Genomic DNA, 22341 nt, shown 5'->3' with positions numbered 1-22341 from the left:
CTGGAAGTTTGGAGCTGGAGTGAGGTGGGGGAAGGAGGAATGAGGAAACTGGTGAAGTCCTTATTGATGCCCTGGGGTTGTAGTGTTCCGAGGTGGAAGATGAGGCGATCTTCCTCCAGGCATCATGTGGTGAGGGAGTGGCGGTGAAGGAGGCCCAGGACCTCCATGTCCTCGGCTGAGTGGGAGGGGGAGTTGAAATGTTGAGCCACAGGGCAGTGTAGTTGATTGATGCGGGTGTCCTAGAGATGTTCCCTAAAGTACTCTGCTAGGAGGCGCCCAGTCTCCCCAATGTGGAGGAGACCGCATCGGGAGCAACAGATACAATAAATGATATTGGTGGATGTGAGGTGAAACTTTGATGGATGTGGAAGGCTCCTTTGGGGTCTTGGATGGAGGTGAGGGAGGAGGTGTGGGCGCAGGTTTTGCAATTCCTCCGGTGGCTGGGGAAGGTGCCAGGACGTGAGGGTGATTGTTGGGGGACGTGGACCTGACCAGATAGTCATGGAGGGAATGGTTTTGCGGAAGGCGGAAAGGGGTGGGGAGAGAAATATATCCCTGGTGGTGGGGTCCATTTGAAGGTGGCGGAAATGTCGTCAGATGATTTGGTTTATGCGAAGGTTGGTAGGGTGGAAGGTGACCAGGGGAGTTCTATCCTTGTTACAGGTGGAGGGGTGGAGTCTGAGGAGGTGCGAGATGTGGGCGAGATGCGTTGGAGGGCATCTTTGACCATGTGAGAAGGGAAATTGCTGTCTGTAAAGAAGGAGGCTATCTGGTGTGTTCAGTGGTGGAACTGGTCCTCCTGGGAGCAGATACGGCAGAGGCAAAGGAATTGGGAAAACGGGATGGCATTTTTGCAGGAGGTAGGGTGGGAAGAGCTGTAATCCAGGTAGCTGTGGGAGTCGGTGGGTTTGTAAAAAATGTCAGTGTAAAGTCGGTCATCATTAATGGTGATGGAGAGGTCCAGGAAGGGGAGGTAGGTGTCAGAGATGGTCCAGGTAAATTTAAGAGTAAATGGTTGAGGTCTGCAGATGCTGGAGATCAGAGCTGAAAATGTGTTGCTGGTTAAAGCACAGCAGGTTAGGCAGCATCCAAGGAACAGGAAATTCGACGTTTCGGGCCAGAGCCCTTCATCTCCTCATTCCTGATGAAGGGCTCTGGCCCGAAACATCGAATTTCCTGTTCCTTGGATGCTGACTAACCTGCTGTGCTTTAACCAGCAACACATTTTCAGTTCAGGTAAATTTAAGGTCAGGGTGGAATGTGTTGGTGAAGTTGATGAGTTGCTCAAACTCCTCGCGGAAGTACAAGGTGGCACCAATGCAGTCATCAATGTAGCGGAGGAAGAGGTGGGGAGTGGTGCCGGTATAACTACAGAAGATGGACTGTTCTATGTAGCCAATGAAGAGACAGGCATAGCTGGGGCCCATACAGGTGCCCATGGCTACCCCTTTGGCATAGCTGGGGCCCATACGGTGCCCAACGCTACCTCTTTAGCCGTGCCAGACGCCAACTCGAAGACACTGCCTCCTACCACCCCCTCGACCATGACCCCACCCCTCCATCACCAATCTATCATTTCCCAGACCATACAGAACCTCATCACCTCAGGAGATCTCCCATCCACAGCTTCTAACCTCATAGTCCGGGAACCCCGCACTGCCCGGTTCTACCTTCTTCCCAAGATCCACATGCCTGACCACCCTGGCCAACCCGTTGTCTCAGGTCAGGCAGCATCAAAGGAACAGGAGAATCGACGTTTCGGGCATAAGCCCTTCTTCAGGGCTTTCTAGCAACACATTTTTAAGCTCTGATCTCCAGCATCTCCAGCATCCATTCAGGGCGCCACGGTGGCACAGTGGTTAGCACTGCTGCCTCACAGCGCCTGTAGACCCGGGTTCAATTCCCGACTCAGGCGACTGACTGTGTGGAGTTTGCACGTTCTCCCCGTGTCTGCGTGGGTTTCCTCCGGGTGCTCCGGTTTCCTCCCACAGTCACAAAGATGTGCGGGTCAGGTGAATTGGCCATGCTAAATTGCCCATAGTGTTAGGTAAGGGGTAATGTAGGGGTATGGGTGGGTTGCGCTTCGGCGGGTCGGTGTGGACTTGTTGGGCCGAAGGGCCTGTTTCCACACTGTAAGTCTAATCTAATCTAATCTGCAGTCCTCACTTTCTCCAACCCATTGTCTCAGCATGCTCCTACCCCACTGAACTCATCTCAACCTACCTCGACACTGTCCTATCCCCCCTAGTCCAGGAACTCCCCACATATGTTCGAGACACCACCCATGCCCTCCACCTCCTCCAAGACTTCCGTTTCCCTGGCCCCCAATGCCTCATCTTCACCATGGGTATCCAATCCCTCTACACCTCCATCCGCCATGATCAGGGCCTCCAGCCCTCCATTTCTTCCTCTCCTGACCACCCCAACAGTGCCTTTCCACCGACACTCTCATTCGTTTGGCTGAACTGGTCCTTACCCTTAACAATTTCTCCTTCGAATCCTCCCGCTTCCTCCAGACCAGTAGTTATACCGGCACCACTCCCTACCTCTTCCTCCGTTACATTGATGACTGCATTGGCGCCACCTCATGCTCCCAATAAGAGGTTGAGCAATTCATCAACTTCACCAACACATTCCACGCTGACCTTCAATTTACCTGGACCATCTCTGACACCTCTCTCCCCTTCCTGGACCTCATCTCCATTAATGACGACCGACTTGACACCAACATTTTTTACAAACCCACCGACTCCCACAGCTACCTGGATTACACCTCTTCCCACCCTACCTACTTCCACCACTGAACACACCAGATGGCCTCCTTCTTTAGAGACCGCAATTTCCCTTTCCACGTGGTCAAAAATGCCCTCCAACGCATCTCGTCCACATCCTGCACCTCTGCCCTCAGACCCCACCCCTCCAACTGTAACAAGGGCAGAGCCCCCTCGGTGCTCACCTTCCACCCTACCAACCTTCACATAAACCAAATCATCCAATGAGATTTCTGCTACCTCCAAATGGACCCACCACCAAGGATATATTTCCCTCCCCACCCTTTCGCCTTCTGCAAAGACCATTCCCTCTGTGACTACCCGGTCAGGTCCATGCCTCCCTACAACCCACCCTCCCGTCCTGGTACCTTCCCGTGCTATTGCTGGTATTGCAAAACCTGCACCCACACCTCCTCCCTCACCTCCATCCAAGGCCCGAAAGGAGCCTTCCACATCCATCAAAGTTTTACCTGCACATCCACTAATATCATTTATTGTATCTGTTGCTCCCGATGCAGTCTCCTCTACATTGGGGAAACTGAACGCCTCCTAGCAGAGCGCTTTAGGGAACATCTCTGGGACACCCGCACCAATCAACCACACCGCCCTGTGACCCAACATTTCAACTCCCCCTCCCACTCAGCCGAGGACATGGATGTCCTGGGCCTCCTTCACCGCCGCTCCCTCACCACCCGACGCCTGAAGGAAGAACACCTCATCTTCCGCCTCGGAACACTTCAACCCCTGGGCATCAATGTTGTCTTCACCAGTTTCCTCATTTCCCCTTTCCCCAGCTCAGCACTGTCCCCATGACTTGTCCCACCTGCCTATCTTCCTTTCCACCTATCCACTCCACCCTCCTCTCTGATCACCTTCATCCTCACCCCCATTCACCCATTGTACTCTTTGCTACCTTCCCCCCCACCCTCTTCCCTGACCTATCACCTCCATCCCCACCCCCATTCACCTATTGTACTCTATGCTACTTTCTCCCCACCCCCACCCTCCTCTCATTTATCTCTCCATCCTGCAGGCACTCTGCCTCTACTCCTGATGAAGGGCTTTTGCCTGAAACGTTGATTTTCCTGCTCCTTGGATGCTGCCTGGCTTGCTGTGCTTTTCCAGCACCACTCTAATCTAGAATTTGGTTTCCAACATCTGCAGCCCTTGTTTTTACCGAGTTGTATAAAATATGTGTGAGGCCACAACTGGAGTATTGTGTGCCACGTTACAGGAAGAATGTCATTGCCCTGGAGAGAGTGCAGGGAAGATTTACGAGAATGGTGCCAGGACTGGAGAATTGCAGCTACAAGGAAAGATTGGAGAGGCTGGGTTGTTTTTCCTAGAAACAAAGTGGGCTGAGGGGTGACATGATTGAGGTATATGAAATTGTGAGGGGTAGAAATAAAGTAGACAGGATGAATCTGTCTCCCTTGGCAGAGAGTTCAAAAGCCAGGGATCATAGATTCAAACTAAATAGCAAAAGGATTAGAGGGGGCGTGAGGAAATGCGTTTTTATGCAGACAGTGGTGGGTGTGAGGAAATTGCTGCCTAAATTGTGGTGGAGGCAAGGATCCTAAGCTGTTCTAAAAAGTACTTGGATCTGCACCTTCAGTGCTGTAAGCTGCACAGCTTTATGCAGGAAGATGGGATTAGAAAGGGCATTTGGTTGTCTTTGGGTCAGTGTGGACAGGAATGGTTGCTGGATGTTCCAGGGTTTAGAACATTTAAAAAGAATAGGGAGGGGGGGAAAGAGGAGGGGGTGTTGCTCTGCTAATCAGAGAGGGTATCTCAGCTACAGAAGTTACCATTGTCGAGGAGGGTCTGCCGACTGAGTCAGTATGGGTGGAAATTAGGAACAGTAAGGGAGCAGACACTTCATTAGGAGTTTACTACAGATCCCCCAATAGCAGCAGGGAGATTGAAGAAAGCATAGGTCAGTAGATTTTGGAAAAGTGTGAATGTAGTAGGGTTGTTGTAATGGGTGACTTTAACTTTCCCAATATTGATTGGAACCTCTTTCGAGCAGATGGTTTGGAAGGAGCATCTTTTTATAAGGTGTGTATAGGAGGGTTTCCTAACTCAGTACATTGACAGGCCGACGAGGGGAGAGGTCTATTTGGATTTGGTGCTCGGCAATGAGCCAGGACAGGTGTCAGATCTTGCGGTGGGAGAGCATTTTGGTGATAGTGACCACAACTGCCTCACATTCTACATAGCTATGGAGAAGGAGAGTAGCAGGCACAATGGGAGGATATTTAATTGGGGAAAAGGAAACTATGATGCTATCAGATGTGAGTTGGGGAAGCATGGACTGAGAGCAATTGTTCCATGGAAAGGGCACTATAGACATGTGGAGACTGTTTAAGGAACAGTTGTTGCGAGTGATGCATAAATGTGTTCCTCTGAGACAGGCAAGAAGTGGTAAGATAAAGGAACCTTGGATGACGAGAGCGGAGGAGCTTCTTGTCAAAAGGAAGAAGGCAGCTTACGTAAGGTGGAGGAAGCAAGGGTCTTGCTCAGCTCTAGAGGATTACAGGCAGGCGAGGAAGGAGCTCAAAAATGGTCTGAGGAGAGCCAGGAGGGGACACGAAAAAGTCTTGGCAGGAAGGATTAGGGAGAATCCAAAGGCATTTTACACGTATGTGAGGAATAAGAGAATGATCAAAGAAAGAGTAGTGCTGATCATGGATAGCATAGGGAACTTGTGTATAGAGTCTGAGGAGGTAGGAAAAGCCCTAAGTGAGTTTTTTGCTTCTGTCTTTTCTTTAGTAAAGGACCTTGTAGTGAATGACACCATTGAGGAGCAGGTGTGCATGCTGGAACGGATAGAGATTGAGGAAGCTGATGTGCTGAAAATTTTGACAAACATTAAGATTGACAAGTCACCAGGACCAGACTAAATTTGTCCTTGGCTGCTTTGGGAAGCGAGAAATGTGATTGCTTCGTCGCTTGCGAAAATCTTTGCATCCTCGCTCTCCACCAGAGTCGTACCTGAGGACTGGAGGGAGGCAAATGTAATTCCTCTCTTCAAGAAAGGAAATAGGGAAATCTCCGGCAATTACAGACCAGACAGTCTCACGTCTGTCATCTGCAAGGTGTTAGAAAGGATTCTGAGGGATAGAATTTATGACCATCTGGAAGAGCATGGCTTGATTAAATGCAGTCAGCACGGCTTTGTGAGGGGCAGGTTATGCCTCACAAGTTTTATTGAGTTCTTTGAGGATGTCACTAGACAAGTTGATGAGGGTCGAGCGGTGGATGTGGAGTATATGGACTTCAGCAAGCATTTGATAAGGTTCCCCATGTTAGGCTCGTTTAGAAGGTCAGGAGGAATGGGATACAGGGAAATTTAGCTGTCTGGATACAGAATTGGCTGGTCAACAGAAGACAGCGAGTGGTAGTGGAAGGAAAGTATTCTGCCTGGAAGTCAGTGGTGAGTGCTGTTCCACAGGGCTCTGTTCTTGGGCCTCTACTCTTTGTAATTTTTATTAATGACTTGGATGAGGAGATTGAAGGATGGGTTAGCAAGTTTGCAGACAACACAAAGGTTGGAGGTGTCGTTGACAGTTGTAGGCTGCAGCGTGACATTGACAGGATGCAGAGATGGGCTGAGAGGTGGCAGATAGAGTTCAACCTGGATAAATACAAAAGTGGTGCATTTTGGAAAGTCGAACTTGAAAGTTGAGTACAGGATTAAAGACACAATTCTTGGAAGTGTGGAGGAACAGTGGGATCTTGGTGTGCAGGTACATAGTTTCCTTAAAATGGCCACCCAAGTGGACAGGGTTGTTAAGAAAGCATATGGTGTTTTGACTTTCATTAATGGGGGATTGAGTTTAAGGGCCCTGAGGTCTTGGTGCAGCTCTATAAAACTTTGGTTACCCCGCACTTGGATTACTGTGTCCAGTTATGGTCACTCTATTATAGGAAAGATGTGGATGCTTTGGAGAGGGTTCAGAGGAGGTGTACCAGGATGCTGTCTGGAATGGAGGGCTTATCTTATGTTGAGAAGTTGACTGAGCTCGTACTTTTATCATTGGAACAAAGAAGGAAGAGAGGGGACCTAATTGAAGTGTACAAGATAATGAGAGGCATAGATAGAGTTGATAGCCAGAGACTTTTTCCCAGGGAAGAAATTGTTAACACAAGGGGTCATAGTTTTAAGCTATTTGGTGGAAAGTATAGAGAGGATGTCAGAGGCGGGTTCTTTACGCAGAGAGTTGTGGGAGCATGGAATGCATTGCCAGCAGCAGTTGTGGAAGCAAAGTCATTGGGGATATTTAAGAGACTGTTGGACATGCATATGCTCACAGAAATTTTAAGGGTTGTACATTAGGTTTACCTTACAAGAGGATCAATGGTCGGCACAATATCATGGGCTGAAGGGCCTGTTCTGTGCTAAAGGGCCTGTTCTGTGCTATACTGTTTTATGTTCTATGTTCTGAGATGAGTCAAATGCCCTCCCTTCTGTGCTGTATCATTTCTGTGGTTTCATTAGTTCTAAGTTAGCTCTTCTATTGTCTGAACCAACATTTCGATGTGCAAAACAGCTGCTGCATTTATCAATTAGAGATATCTTGATTGATATGGTAACATTGGATTATAAATCAAACTTGTAATTTTCCAAGAAGCAGTCAGGAGTAATAACTAACAGCATATATTAAATGATAGAATGACATTTAAGGAGTTTAGGTGCATAAATGGGCATTTAAAATTTCATTTTGGATTTATTTGTAGAACAATATTTTATCAAGGAAACTTGACAAAACTAACTCCCTTCCCCGATAGGTATGTGGAGAATGCTGTTCTTTTGGGTGAGGAATTAAACCAAGGCTCTGTTTGATCTCTCAGGTGCACATAAAAGATCCAATTGCATTATTTTAATGAAAAGCCTGGGAGATATCACCACTAAGTCACATCACAGAAGCAGCTTATCTGGTCATTATCACATTATTCTGTAGTTCAGTGGATAACTTGCTCTGTAGTTCAGCGGTTAGAATACTGGTCTTGTAGACCAATGATCATGAGTTTGTTTCTTACTGAGGCCCACAAGAATTTTCAAGGCTGGCATTGTGGCTCAGTGGTTAGCACTACTGCCTCACAGTGCCAAAGACCTGGGTTCAATTCCACCCTTGGGCAACTCTCTGTGTGGAGTTTGCACATTCTCCCCGTGTCTCCTTGGGTTTCTGCTGGATGCTCTGTTTCCTCCCAAAACCAAAGGTGTGTAGGTTAGGTAGTTGGTCCATGCTAAATTGCCCATTGTGTGTAGGCTAAGTGGATTAGCCATGGGAAATACAGGGATAGGATGGGATAATAGACAATAGGTGCAGGAGTAGGCCATTCTGCCCTTCGAGCCTGCACTACCATTCATTATGATCATGGTTGATCATCCTCAATCAGTATCCTGTTCCTGCCTTATCTCCATAACCCTTGATTCCACTATCCTTGAGACCTCTATCCAACTCTTTCTTAAATGAATCCAGAGACTGGGCCTCCACTGCCTTCTGGGGCAGAGCATTCCACACACTCACCACTCTCTGGGTGAAGAAGTTTCTCCTCATCTCTGTTCTAAATAGCCTACCCCTTATTTTTAAGCTGTGTCCTCTGGTTCGGGACTCACCCATCAGCGGAAACATGTTTCCTGCCTCCAGAGTGTTCAATCCTTTAATAATCTTATAGGTCTCAATCAGATCCCCTCTCAGTCTTCTAAATTCAAGGGTATACAAGCCCAGTCGCTCCAGTCTTTCAACGTAAGATAGTCCCGCCATTCCAGGAATTGACCTCGTGAACCTATGCTGCACTCCCTCTATAGCTAGAATGTCTTTCCTCAAATCTGGAGACCAGAACTGCACACAATATTCCAGGTGTGGTCTCACCAGGGTCCTGTACAGCTGCAGAAGAACCTCTTTGCTTCTATACTCAATCCCCCTTGTTATGAAGACCAGCATGCTATTAGATTTCTTCACTACCTGCTGTACCTGCATGCTTGCCTTCATTGACTGGTGTACAAGAACACCCAGATCTCTTTGTACTGCCCCTCTACCTAACTTGACTCCATTTAGGTAATAATCTGCCTTCCTGTTCTTGCCACCAAAGTGGATAACTGTTCATTTATCCACATTAAACTGCATCTGCCATGCATCTGTCCACTCACTTAACCTGTCCAGGTCACCCTGTAATCTCCTAGCATCCTCCTCACATTTCACCCTGCCACACAGCTTTGTATCATCAGCAAATTTGCTAATATTATTATTAATATCATTAATATATATTGTAAAAAGCTGCGGTCCCAGCATTGATCCCTGCCGTATCCCACTGGTCACCGTCTGCCATTCCGAAAGGGAGCCGTTTATCACTACTCAGCCAACCAATTTTCAATCCAAGTCAGTACTTTGTCCCCAGTACCATGCACCCTAACTTTGCTCACTAACCTCCTATGTGGGAGTTTATCAAAGGCTTTCTGAAGGTCCAGGTACACTACATCCACTGGATCTCCCTTGTCCATCTTCAGAGTTACATCCTCAAAAAATTCCAGAAGATTAGTTAAGCATGATTTCCCCTTCATAAATCCATGCTGACTTTGACCTATCCGGTAACTGCTATCCAGATGTATCATAATTTCATCCTTTATAATTGATTCCAGCATCTTTCCCACGACTGAGGTCAGACTAACTGGTCTTCAGAGGGTCAGTGTGGACTTGATGGCTACCCCATCAAGAATGGATTGCTACCCCACTAAATGAGAGGATTTGCTGACTAGACATTGACTGTAGGTTTTTCTACTTTATGACATTTGCTACATTTCAAACATGATTCATTGGTTCTATTTTTTTTCATCAATCTGTTATTACATACCTCTGGAACAGATAGGACTGAATCCCAGCCATCTGGTTCTAGAGGCAGGGACGCTACCACTTTTCTCATGGTCTTTGGTACATTATATTATGGAAGGCACGTTAGAAATGCAAGTTCTTTTTTTAAAAAGAATCATGTGTTTGAACTTTGAGGAAACAACAGAAGTTTTATTTCCTTACATATTTATCATAAATGCATTTTAAAGAGAATATGTGCGTCTCAACCAAACCCAAAATAAAGAAACCTGAAGAATGAAGTAGAATTGTGGGATGATTAAAAAGTGGAAGTTGTGTCCATCATCAGAGGGACAGAACCTGCTATTGTTCCTTGTTTAATGTTTGTAATTAGTCTGCAAATCAGAAGCGTGACTACAAGCTGAATTTCCGATACTTGATGTGGGTAACAGCCAACATGATTGCCTTCCGTGTAATTAACCCTTTCCTTTATAAATAAACTCTCATCATGTTAGTTGTACATACTTGCTGGCTCTCAGAGACATGGTCAGTTATATGTGAACAAAGCTGTAAAACTTTATGCAAAAAGGCAGCCTGCAGATTTATCAATTTTACTGTTTTCAATCATGGTCTCTGACTTTTGATTGATGCAATACTTGCATCTTGCAGTTAAACTTAACTGCTTTAAATATGAGCTATCAAATAATGCTATTTCTTTTAGCAGAGAGTACAAGGGAAATGAGAATCCCACACCTGTTTTTCTGGTGCTTCAATGGGTCATATTTAATTTTAATTTGTGCTGCTGATAGATTTTGATATTTTTCTTAAAATATCTGCAGTTTCCTCTCCTTTTACTTTAGTCTCATTTCCTTTCACCTTGCTCCAGATGTCACCTACACTCACCCGAGTCTCCTACAGTTTCGGTTTCAACCAGCTCCAGTCCTGCTCTCCATTCAGCCCAATGTCAGAAATATCCCAGTTTCTCCTGTCAACCCAGAAAACTAACATAATTTCAGCACTTTGGCAGGAAGAATACAGGGGCTGAATAGTATTTAAATGGAAAAAGATTACAGAAAGCAACAGCGCGGAGGATTTGGGAGTTTTCATGAATAAGTCACAAAAATCTAGCGTACAGGAAGAGGAAAGGCAAATGGAGTATTTATTTCAAAGAGAATGGATTATAAAAATCAGGAGGTCTTGCTAAAACTACACCGCATTGGTTAGATGACAGCTGGAAAACTATGATCAGCTTTGACGCATTATCTAAGGAAAGGTATACTGGCATTGGAGGCAGTTTAGAGAAAGTTCACTAGGCTGATTTTCGGCATGATAATGGAGAGATGATGAGGAATTTCTTCTCTCAGAGAGTAGTGTATCTGTGGAATTCTTTAGCACTCATGGCTGTAGAAGGTGGGTTGTTAAATATATTCAAGGCTGAGATAAGCAGAGTTTTAATCAATAAGGCAATCAAGGATTACAGGAAATGGCAGGAAAATGAAATTGAGGATTATCAGATCAGCTGAGGTCTAATTGAATGGTAGGCCAGATTCGATGGACTAAGTGAGCCTATGCTTGCTTTTAGGTCTAATGGTCAAGAGCTTCAAAAAATATCTAATGGTTCAGAAATCACCCTAAATAAGGGCTTATAAAGTGAAAACAAGAAATGAAATCACAATTGAACTGGAACAAATGCTCATCGTGGCTTAAGTTGTTGGTACACCGAGCATTACATTGTTTGTGCTATAAAGATTTCATGTTTAGATTTTTTGGAAGGCTATGTGAATTTTGAAGGATTGATGAAAAATTGTTTTATTTCAAGTCCTGACTATAACTGGATTGTTTTTAAAAGTACTAATGAAAGAACACATTGGATTTTTTTTAAAAATAAGACTCTGGAAAATCACATGACTTCAGCTATTGACTTAGACTCACTTAGTAGAGATCCACTGCCTGGGTTAATGGCTGTCTTCTTTATTTTGTTTGAAAATGGCTTGTTTTTTAGTTGAGGAGAAAGTTGTTGAGGAAAGGTTGCTCAATTCATTTCTCTACTCAATACCCTTGATGTGTATTCATCCGGTATGAAACCTGATTGTCTGCATGAATAAAGTCTAGAAGATTTGTCAGTACTTTGTTTCCTGAGCAATCTACGTCTGCCAAGACCCCAGAGACAACTGCACATTCTAGTGACCTGTCCATGTGTACCAAAATGTTGGATTGACAATCATCTAAACATTGCACAACTTGTCCTTTTTTCCTTCAGAAACTAACCATTATTGGCCAAAAGTGTTTTTCCGTAAAGCAAATATCTGTACAGAAAGCAGAATTCCCAGAATTACAGAATTATGGAATTGTTATGGTGCAGGAGGCCATTAGTTCCGTCATGTCTACACCAGTTGTCTAAGCATTTTAACTTAAGGCGAAACTACTGCCTTGTCTCTATAAGCCTGCTTATTGTTTTAATTTAAATACTCTAATTTGCTCTTGAATGTCTCAATTGACTCTGTCTCCACCACACTTCCAGGCAATATATTCCAGACCTAACTGCTTGTCATATAAAAAAAATGTTTTTACTCACCTTACATTTGCTTCTTTCGCAAAATGTTGTAAAATTGTGTTCTTTAATTTTTGATCTTTTTATCAAACATGAATAGTTCCTCCCCATCCACTCTGTCTAGGATCATCGTGTGTATTTTTAAAATCAATTCACAGGATTGGGCATTGCTGGCTCGGCCAGCATTTATTTCCCATCCCTAATTGCCCAGATGGCAGTTAAGAGTCAACCACATTGTCGTCAGTCTGGAATCACATGTAGGCCAGACCAGATAAGGATGGCAGTTTCCTTCCTGAAAGGACATTAGTGAACCAAAAGGGTTTTTCTCGACAATCAACAGTGGATTTATGGTTATCATTAGACTCTTAATTCCAGATTTTATTGAATTCATACCATGGTGGGATTTGAACCCAGGTTCCCAGGACATTACCTGAATTTCTGGATTAATAGACTAGTGATAATACAACTAGGCTATTATCTCCTGAATATATTTCTTGAATATTTCTGTCACATCTTCCCCCAAGCCTTTTCCTCTCCAAGGAAACAGTCCCAACTTTCCGATCTTTACTGAACTGTCTCATTCTTGGAATCATGCTTGTAAATCTCTGCCTCACTTTTTCTAATGCATTCACATCATTCCTATTGCATGGTACCCAAAATTGTACAGAGTAATCGAGCTGAGGTCAAGCCAATATTCTGCATAAATGCATGATAATTTCTTTGGCCTTGTATTCCATACCTGTATTAATGATGTCAAGCCTTTTTCTATTCCTTTACTCTGTGTGTTTGTGTTTCTAAGAGAGGTAAACATTTGTATTGTTATTTTGCAAACTGTATTTTAATCAGTTTTGCATCTTCATTGAATTAGTTTTGTTTTATAATAGGTCAAAACTTTACATTCATAAAAGAAACCTGCTTGATTGATCTTTCCATTCTATTTCTAATGTAGAGAAAGCATGATTGCTTATATCAGGAACTGAGTTAAATTTATATTATAATCCATGGAGTGATGGAAGTAAGCATTTAGCACATTTACCTTCATTGCTCAGTCCTTTGAGTTTAGGAGTTGGGAAGTCACATTGAGGTTGTATAGGACATTGGTGAGGCTTCTTCTGGAATACTGTATCCAGTTCTGGTTACCCAGTTAAAGGAAGGATATTAATAAGCTGGAGAGGGTTCCAGAGAGATTTACTAGAATGTTGCCAGGTGTAGAATATTTGAGTTATAAGGAAAGGCTGGGACTTCTTTCACTGGAGTGTAGGAAGTTGAGAGGTGACCTTATAGAAGTCTATAAAATCATGAGGGGTACAGATAGTTTGATGATTGGTATCTTTTTCCTAGGATGGGTGATTTCAAGAATAGCGAGTGCACATTTTTACGGTGAGAGGAGAGAAATTTTTAAAAAAAGACATGAGGGTCTTTTTTTAACACAGAATGGTTTGCATGTGGTGTAAACTTTCTGAGGATGTGGGTACCATTACAACATTTATAAGACATTTGGGCTAGTACTTGAATAGGAAATGTTTGGAGGGCTATGGGCCAGGTGGGACTAGTGTAGTTTGGGATTATGTTTGGCACAGACTGGTTGGACTGAAGAGTCTGTTTCCATGCTGTATGACTGTATGACTCTATGACTCTAGAAAAAGACCATGCATCCTGCCAATTCAGTTGTCAAATTTCATCTAATAAAGAAATAAAAACACAAACGTTTAGCATGCTGCCTTTGCAAAGTCGGAGATCAGCATGAAAGTTGCAAGATGTATGGTATCACATTAACTGGAGTTTGTCCCCCATGTCATTAAAATAGATATCAGGCATTATTTATACTTTCCGATAGTACTGGGTGCAAAGCCCACTTAAAAGGCTCACTTGTGGCACTAAGCTTGAGGGAATATCAAGTGCAGACTTGTGACATTTGTAACAGCTGCCATAAAATCTACCTATTGGTAATCATGTCCCATGCATTGTTGTTGGAAAGATCCTTGTGGCAGAGTCTTAACCTGGCCACTCAAATTTGTCAGCCGTCATTCAGTGCAAGGCCATCATCTTGGCCAAGACAGCTGAGAGCTACTCTTTGAATGAAAAAGATAATCAGGGAATGATCTGACATTTCACAAACACATGATTTATGAACTGCAGAAAAGAAGTAGCATATTCCTCCTGGAGTGACTTGAGTTACCTTTGAAGCTGCCTGCCTGATGTGTTCCAATCATTCTTAAGGAGCGATGGGCAGTCAGCCAATGAGATTAGGATGTTCTTATACCCTGGTGAATGTAGCCCTGGGAATCGAATCCAGAACAATTTGATTGATTGAATGCTTGCTGTTGTCTCTGTTTGGATAAGCTTTTCCAAAGCTGATATAATGTTACATGGACAGGATTGTTAAAGTGAGACACACATTATTACTCACTTTATGAAATTAAAATTAATAATATATGAGCAGTGACATAAATCCAGGCACATGCACACCACATGTGTACCATCTTGATAAGAAGAATAGATTACATGTTAAATTTAATTCCAGGAAAAGTAAAGCTGTGGTGCATTGTTTCAACAATAAAATTTGGTAAGTGAACATTTGTTACCATTCTCCACTGGATGGTGTATCACACCATTATAATTTTTGTGTGTTTTTACAAAGTAGTAGACACCAACTTTTAAATTTTATTATTTTCTATGACTTATCCCATTAATTGCAATTTTAAATGCTTAAAAAGAATCAAGATTACCTGTTCTTTATTTTTGGGTGGGGTGGCTATAACTAAAATTGATAGGAAATCCAGTGACGTGATTAGGATTAATTATCCAAGTATATACCTTAACATTAGGGAGGGGACAGTGAAATACACAACAGATGGCTATCGAGTGAAATACGACTCACAGCCCAGCTAACAACTGACAAAGGGATCTTGTTTTGACTTTCACATTATGTACTCTCTCCATATAAACACAGCACTGTTTCAGAATAGTTTAAGTTTAAACACTCCTATATGTCAAGGATTTAAGTGGTTGAGTTTCAGACTAAAATGGAATGGCCTTAAATTGCAAAGTAACCCATAGTTGAGATTAAAGTAAAATAGATTGCAAGATAAAAGATGGGTAAATTTTAAATTCCAGTTCTTGCTGCAGAGTGAATAGTTCAAACAAAATTATTTTAATATAAACTTATTCTCTTGCAAATACTATTCTCTATGAATTTATACTGGTGTTTTAGCAGCCACAATCATATTGCAGTGAGTGTCATAATCAGAAGCTAATAGGACTTTGGAGATTAACAATCACAGATCCTGAAGGAGGCAATCTCACAACTCAAAGAACTACAGCGCTGAGTCAAATTCAGTTTAAAAAAAAATCTTCATGTTGTCAACTGTTCATCCTCGAAGCATTTTGAAACCTACTTGGAATTGATTAAATGTTTGGAGATTGACACCCTCACCTGTGTTCTCTGAGCATTTCAATTCTAACTTCTTGACATGGAGACCTGCAGAAGTGTACAATGTCATATACATACAGCTACCTCCTGGAGAGGCACCAGCAGAAAGGAGGTTCATGTGAGTGAATGCTGCTTCAAAATAATTCTGCAGTCACTAGTCTCAGACTGATAATTGCAATACAATTTTACTGCGACCCCATCTATCACCATCAACAATCACTCCCTCCACAACCAATGCTCAATAGCAGAACGTGTAATATCTACAAGGTACTCAGCAGTAACCCACCAGGGTCGCTTCAACAACACCTCCCAAAACCACAAGCTCTACCACCAGAAGGACAACAGCAACAGATGCAAGGGAACACCATTACCTGCAAACTCCCCTCCAAGCCACTCACCATCCTGATTTAGAAGTATATTGTCACCTCTTCATTGGCCTTTCCTAGTGGCACTGTGGGTGCAGCACAAAAGACTGACTGCAGTTCATGAACATGATTGATTAATCCTCTCTCATCACTCATTATCAGGTCTAGAATAGCCCGCTGCCTGGTTGCTGGAATAAATTATCCCAGATACACCTAATGAATTCATTCTTTCAGTTATCTTTGCCAATTTGATTTGCCCAATCAACATGCACATTAAAATCACCAAAGGTTATCGCAGTGCATTTCTCACATGTCCTAATTATTTCTTCATGTATACTCAGCCCAACTGCTGTTAGGGAGTCTGTAACCTCTTCACACAAGTGACCTCTTAGCTTTCCTATTTCTTAGTTCTAACCAAATGGATTCTGTATTTTGCTCTTTTGAGCTAATGTCTTCTCTCATTACATTACTAATAACAGAGGTGGCCTTATTGAAACATACCAACTTCTTAGGGGACCTGACACGGTAGATGTGGAGAGGTTGTTTCCCCTTGTGGGAGAGTCTCAGACCAAAGGACATAATCTCAAAACAAGAATTGCACATTTAAGAAAGAGATGAGGTGGAATTTCTTTTCTCAGAAGATAGTGAGTTTGTGGAATTCTTAGAGGGTTGTCAAGGCTGGGTCATTAAGCATATTCAAGGCTGAGAGAAAATGATTTTTAGTTATTAAGATAATCAAGGATTAAGGGGAAGAGGGGTTGTGGATTATCAGATCAGCCATGATCTCGAAGAATTCAGATCAGGCTCAATGGGGTAAAGGGATTTGGGGGTCCTCGTGCATGTATAGCAAAGTGTTCAGCAGGTGATAGAGAAGGCAAATGGACTATCAACCTTGTTTCAAAGAGAATAGAGTATGACAATAGGGAAGACTCATTGAAACTATTCAAGACACTAGTCAAACCATATCTAGAAATTATGAACAGTTTTGGTCTCCTTATCTGTGGAAAGATAAATGTCATTGGAGGCTGTCCTGAGAAGGTTTACTAGTTTGATCCCAGGTATGGAGGAATTTTCTAATGAACGGGGTTGAGTACGTTGAGCCTGTATTCATTAGAGTTTAGAAGAATGATAAGTGTCATTACTCAAACATTTAACATTCTTGGGGAACTTGACTGGGTTATGTGAGAGAGTCCAGGACCAAAGGGGTTGCACATTTAAGGCAGAGGTGAGTAGGAATTTCTTCTTTCAGAGGGCAGTGATTCAGTAAGGAAATCAAGAAAAAAGAAGAAAGAGAAGTTGAGGATGATGAGATCAGTCATGGTCTTGTTGAATGGGAGAGCAGACACAATGGGCCAAATGACCTACTTCTGCTCTTATGCCTTATGGGTCTTATGGTTAACTTTGGCTAACTTATGGCTAACTCCTGTTCCTATAACACTGCATGCAATACTGCATGCAATTCTGGTCTCCCTATTGTAGGAAGGATGTTGTGAAATTTGAAAGGGTTCAGAAAAGATTTACAAGAATGTTGCCATGGTTGGAGGATTTGAGCTATAGGGAGAGGCTGAATAGACGGGGCTGGTTTCCCTAGAGCATCGGAAGCTGAGGGGTGACCATATAGAGGTTTATAAAATCATGAGTGGCATAAATAGAATAAATAAACAAGGTATTTTACCCGGGGTGGGACAGTCCACAACTAGATGGTATAGCTTTAAGGTGAGAGGGGAAAGATTTAAAAGGGACCTAAGGGGCAACGTTTTCACGCAGAAGGCTGTACGTGTATGGAATGAGCTGCCAGAGGAATTGGTGGAGGCTGGTACAATTACAGCATTTAAAAGGCATCTGGATAGGTATATGAATAGGAACAGTTTAGAGGGATATGGGCCAATCACTGGCAAATGGGACTAGATTTATTTAGAATATCTGGTTGGCATGGATGAGTTGGACCATAGGATCAGTTTCCATGCTGTATATCTCCACGATTCTTTGAGCCTTGCTCTGTTTAAGTATTATTCAGCATCTCTATTCGTCAAGCCGAAGTGTACTCCATCTCCAAGACTTTTGGCCATTCACGTAACCTGTCTTTATCCATCTGTGTTATCCTAACTATTTGCCTTTCCATCTAGTTTGCGCCATGCACAAGCTTGGTGATAGTGCATTCACTTCCATCATCCATGCCATTCATATGTATTGTAAATACTTATAGCTCCAGCAATGATCTCAGTGGCACTCTACTACTTAAAAGTTACCATCCTGAAAATGCCCTCTCCATGCCAATTTTCTATCATCTAATAGTTAGCCAAACTTTACAAAACTTACATCCTTAATCAATAGAACTACCCCACTCACCTTTTATAGTTCCTGCTCTTATGATATGTCAAATCTCCTTCAATACTGTTAGTTGTCAGGTATGGTCACCTCACAACTATACCTTTTTAAAGCCTGTCAGATCATCCATATTTATTGCTATTAATACTGTACATATTCAGATGCTGAACCTTCAACACTGCCATTTTTTAAGTAGTTTTGCATTCTCTGGCCTTATTTGCTGGAGTAATCTTTAGATTATATGTCCCATTCTACCACACTCCAGTTATCAATACCCAAAATACAATCCTATTCTATCGTTTAGAATTTTACAGATTCAAGAGTGATTACTGTGGATTGAAATATAGCAAATGTCACCCTAACATTTAAGAAGGGAAAATAGGGCAAACAAACCTGCTAAGCTTGCATTCGCAGTAGGGAAAATGCATCAATCTATAGGGATAAATAGGTACTTGGTTGCTAATGATCAGATGAGCATAGCATGACTTTGTGAATGGAAATCATGTTTGATGAGTCTGTTCGCATTTTTGAAGATATTAATAACAATATTGATAAAGAACAGCTGTTTAACATGGAATGCTTCGATGTTCAGAAGGCTTTTGATAAAGACCCTACAGCAGGCTGTTTAGAAACAGTAAAGCATGCGGAATAGGAGGTAATGAACTGGCATGGATCAGTGATTGGCCAACAGACTGAAAACAGAAAGTAGGAATAACTGAATCACTCTCATAATTGGCAGCTAGTGACTTGTGGGATACTGCAAAGAATCAGTACTAAGGGCCCAACTGTTCACAACGATTTGGGAACGAGAATCAAGTGTAATTTGCAGATGATATGAAACCAAGTGGGAAGGTATATTGTGAGAAAGATGTAAACTGAATTCAGAAGAAGTTGAACAGATTTAGTGAATAAGCAACAATGTTGCAGATGGAATATAATGTGGTTATCAACTCTGGTGGAAGAAACAGATGTGCAGAGTATAACTCAAATGATAGGAGGTTGAAAAGGAATCTAAGGGACTTTATCAATAATTCACTCAAAACTAACCTAGAGTTGGAGCAGCTATAGGAAGGCTAATGGAATGTTAAGCTTTATTGGTAAAGGAGCTGAGTACAGGATTAGTGCAATCTTGCTTCACTTGTATAGGAGCTTAGTTAGACCATACCTGGAACACTATGTGCCATTTTGGTTTCCTTATCTCAGGAAAAATGTTATTGCCATTAAGGAAGAGACTGTCTTGTGATGAGAGATTGGGCAAACTGCACCTGGATTTTCTGGAGCGTTGAAGAATGAAAGGGGATCTCATTGAAGCATGCAAGCTTCATGATTCAAACAATTGCTTTACCCTTTATAAGACTGCACAGAGTCCAATGCAAAGTCAAGACTTAGCATATCCAATTTTGGGCTTTCTTCCAGTCCTTCCAAGATGCAGTCATTGTGGATGCTCTATTTTGTTCCTGATAGCCACTTCTATAGAAATACTGAGAGTAAAATACAAAAAAAAATGTGTTGAGTCACAGTTGGAGTGGTTTTCACTGTTGCCTACAGACAACTATTGAAAATAATAAAAATAATGGATTGGCCACGTTTTTCATGTATGTAAACTAAAGTCACCACAGTTCCAGAGGACTGTAGGGCTGCTCTCTCATTAGAGAGAGAGAGAGAGAGAAACTATGGTGGTTTAACCTGAGGGTCTCCATGCCTCAGTCAAGAGGAGGGATTGAGGAAAGTTTCCCTTCCTCCTCTCTCTCTTTTCATCTCTTTCTCTCTGTCTCCATGTCACCTTTAAACAAGATCTCCCCTCCCACAGAATCTCTCATTGTCAACACCTTCCATTCTGTATCCCTCTCCATGCTCATTTAAGCACATTTAAAAAGCAAAATTAGACTATCAGATCCTTAAAATATACTTAGCCCATGTAATAAGTACAAACTTTCACATTACTTACCCACTCTATTGATTTGATTTATTATGGTCACACCTACCTAGGTACAGTGAAAAGTTTGTTTTGCATGCAGTATAGGCAGATCATAACATACAAAGACACAAAGATCGTTGGGAGATTGCACAGACCGAGGAATACAAAGATACAGCTGCAATGAAGACGCACAAAAACCATTGACACAGGGTCTCCCAGAAAAGATATAAATAATGGAAAAGCCATAAGGCATTGTAGGAGGAGGTTCTTTTTTGACTTGTTTCATGTCTCAGTGATTCTACCATAATGCATATTTCTTCGTCTTTGTTTAACCCTTTGTCATTCCCATCCATTAAACCGTCATTTTCAAATCTTCAAATCCAGTTTGTTTCTCTGAGCTGTGATTCTTTTTTCAGTGAGTTTTGAGAAGATTTGTAGCACAGGTTGAGGTTTTGGATGTAGGTTTGCTTGCTGAGCTTGAAGGTTCATTTCCAGATGTTTTGCCACCCTACTAGGTAACATCTACAGTGGGCCCCAGGTGAAGCACTGCTGATAATTCCTACCTTCTATTTATATGTTTGGGGTCTTGTTGGGGTTGGTGATGTCATTTCCTGTGGTGATGTCATTTATGTGGTGAAGGCACTTCCTGTTCTTTTTCTCAGGGGGTTGTAGCTGGGGTCTAACTCAATGTGTTTGTTGATAGAGTTCCAGTTGGAATGCCACACTTCTAGGAATTCTCGTGCATGTCTTTGTTTGGCTTGTCCTAGGATGGATATGTTGTCCCAGTTGAAGTGGTGTCCTTTCTCATCCATATGTAAGGATACTAGTGAGAGAGGGTCATGTCTTTTTGTGGCTATTTGGTGTTGATGTATCCTTATGTAGTGGCTAGTTTTCTGCGTATTTGTCCAATGTAGTGTTTGTTATAGTCCTTGCACGGTATTTTGTAAATTACATTAGTTTTGCTTGTTGTCGTATAGGGTCTTTCAAGTTCATTAGCTGCTCTTTTAGTGTGTTGGTGGGTATGTGGGCTACAATGATGCCAAGGGGTCTGAGTAGTCTGGCAGTCATTTCCAAGCAGGAATTATCAGCAGTGCTTCACCTGAGGCCTACTGAAGATGTTACCTAGCAGGGTGACGAAATGTCTGGAAATGAACCTTCCAGCTCAGCAAGCAAACCAATATCCTTTTTTATTTCAATTCACTTGCGGGACATGGTCCTTGCTGGCTGGTCAGCATTTATTGCCCATTTTTTAGATTCCCTTGAGAAACAGAAACTCTAAGGTGCCAAGCTTCGAAACCAAGAATTATTCATTTTCTTCTTGTCAGCCTTAGGCAGTAGCCAGACTCTTGCCTCCCGGTCAGAATGTTTAAACTCACTACAGATGTGTGCACATAATATTGTGCCACAATATTATCTTTCAAAGGCCCTCTTTCTCTTCCTAGAATGGATGTGAAAAGTCTCAAAGTTGTATTAAAAGAAAAGCAGTGAGATTCCCTCATGTCATTACATAATTTCTCTCACACCCTATGCCACAAAATAGACATCTTTTGTCCATTTCTTCCACTGTGGGATCTTGCTGTATATATATAATGGTCACAATACCTGCACTTCAAAATAAGTCAGTAGGTTATAAAGCACTTTTTCATATCTCCCTAAATCCTACAGTATGATAAGTAGTATACAACATTTAGATTTTCTTGTTTTACATTCAAGTTCAAGCAATTCAACACAAATTTAACTACTTTCATCATTGCTACATCACCTTATTTGTGCAGTCTAATCAATGATCATCATCAAATCTTTTTCTTCACCAACCCTAGGTGGTGTAAACATTTCCTGGAGTGTCTTAATCTCAAGCAAATGATACAGTATTTAGCTAAATTATATTTTATTTGCTTTTTGTATGCTTTACTTATTCACCAAATAAAGTCCCCCCTCACCAAGCACATTTTTATGACAAGTAAAACAGGGAAGCAATGTTCCCCCTTCTCCCCCATATATTGCACAATGTTTTGTGATTCCTGAATTCTCCTCTGTCTCCCTAAAATCTGAGTTCAGGATCTTCAGAGACAGAGAGAAAACACTAGGCTGACATGACAGGACTAGAAAGTTGATCAGTCAATTTCGTGACTAGTTCAGTTAGGAAACTTGATTGGCTTGGGT

Source organism: Hemiscyllium ocellatum, chromosome 9, assembly GCF_020745735.1.
Source record: "Hemiscyllium ocellatum isolate sHemOce1 chromosome 9, sHemOce1.pat.X.cur, whole genome shotgun sequence".
NCBI lineage: Eukaryota > Metazoa > Chordata > Chondrichthyes > Orectolobiformes > Hemiscylliidae > Hemiscyllium > Hemiscyllium ocellatum.
This window is presented reverse-complemented; position numbering follows the sequence as displayed.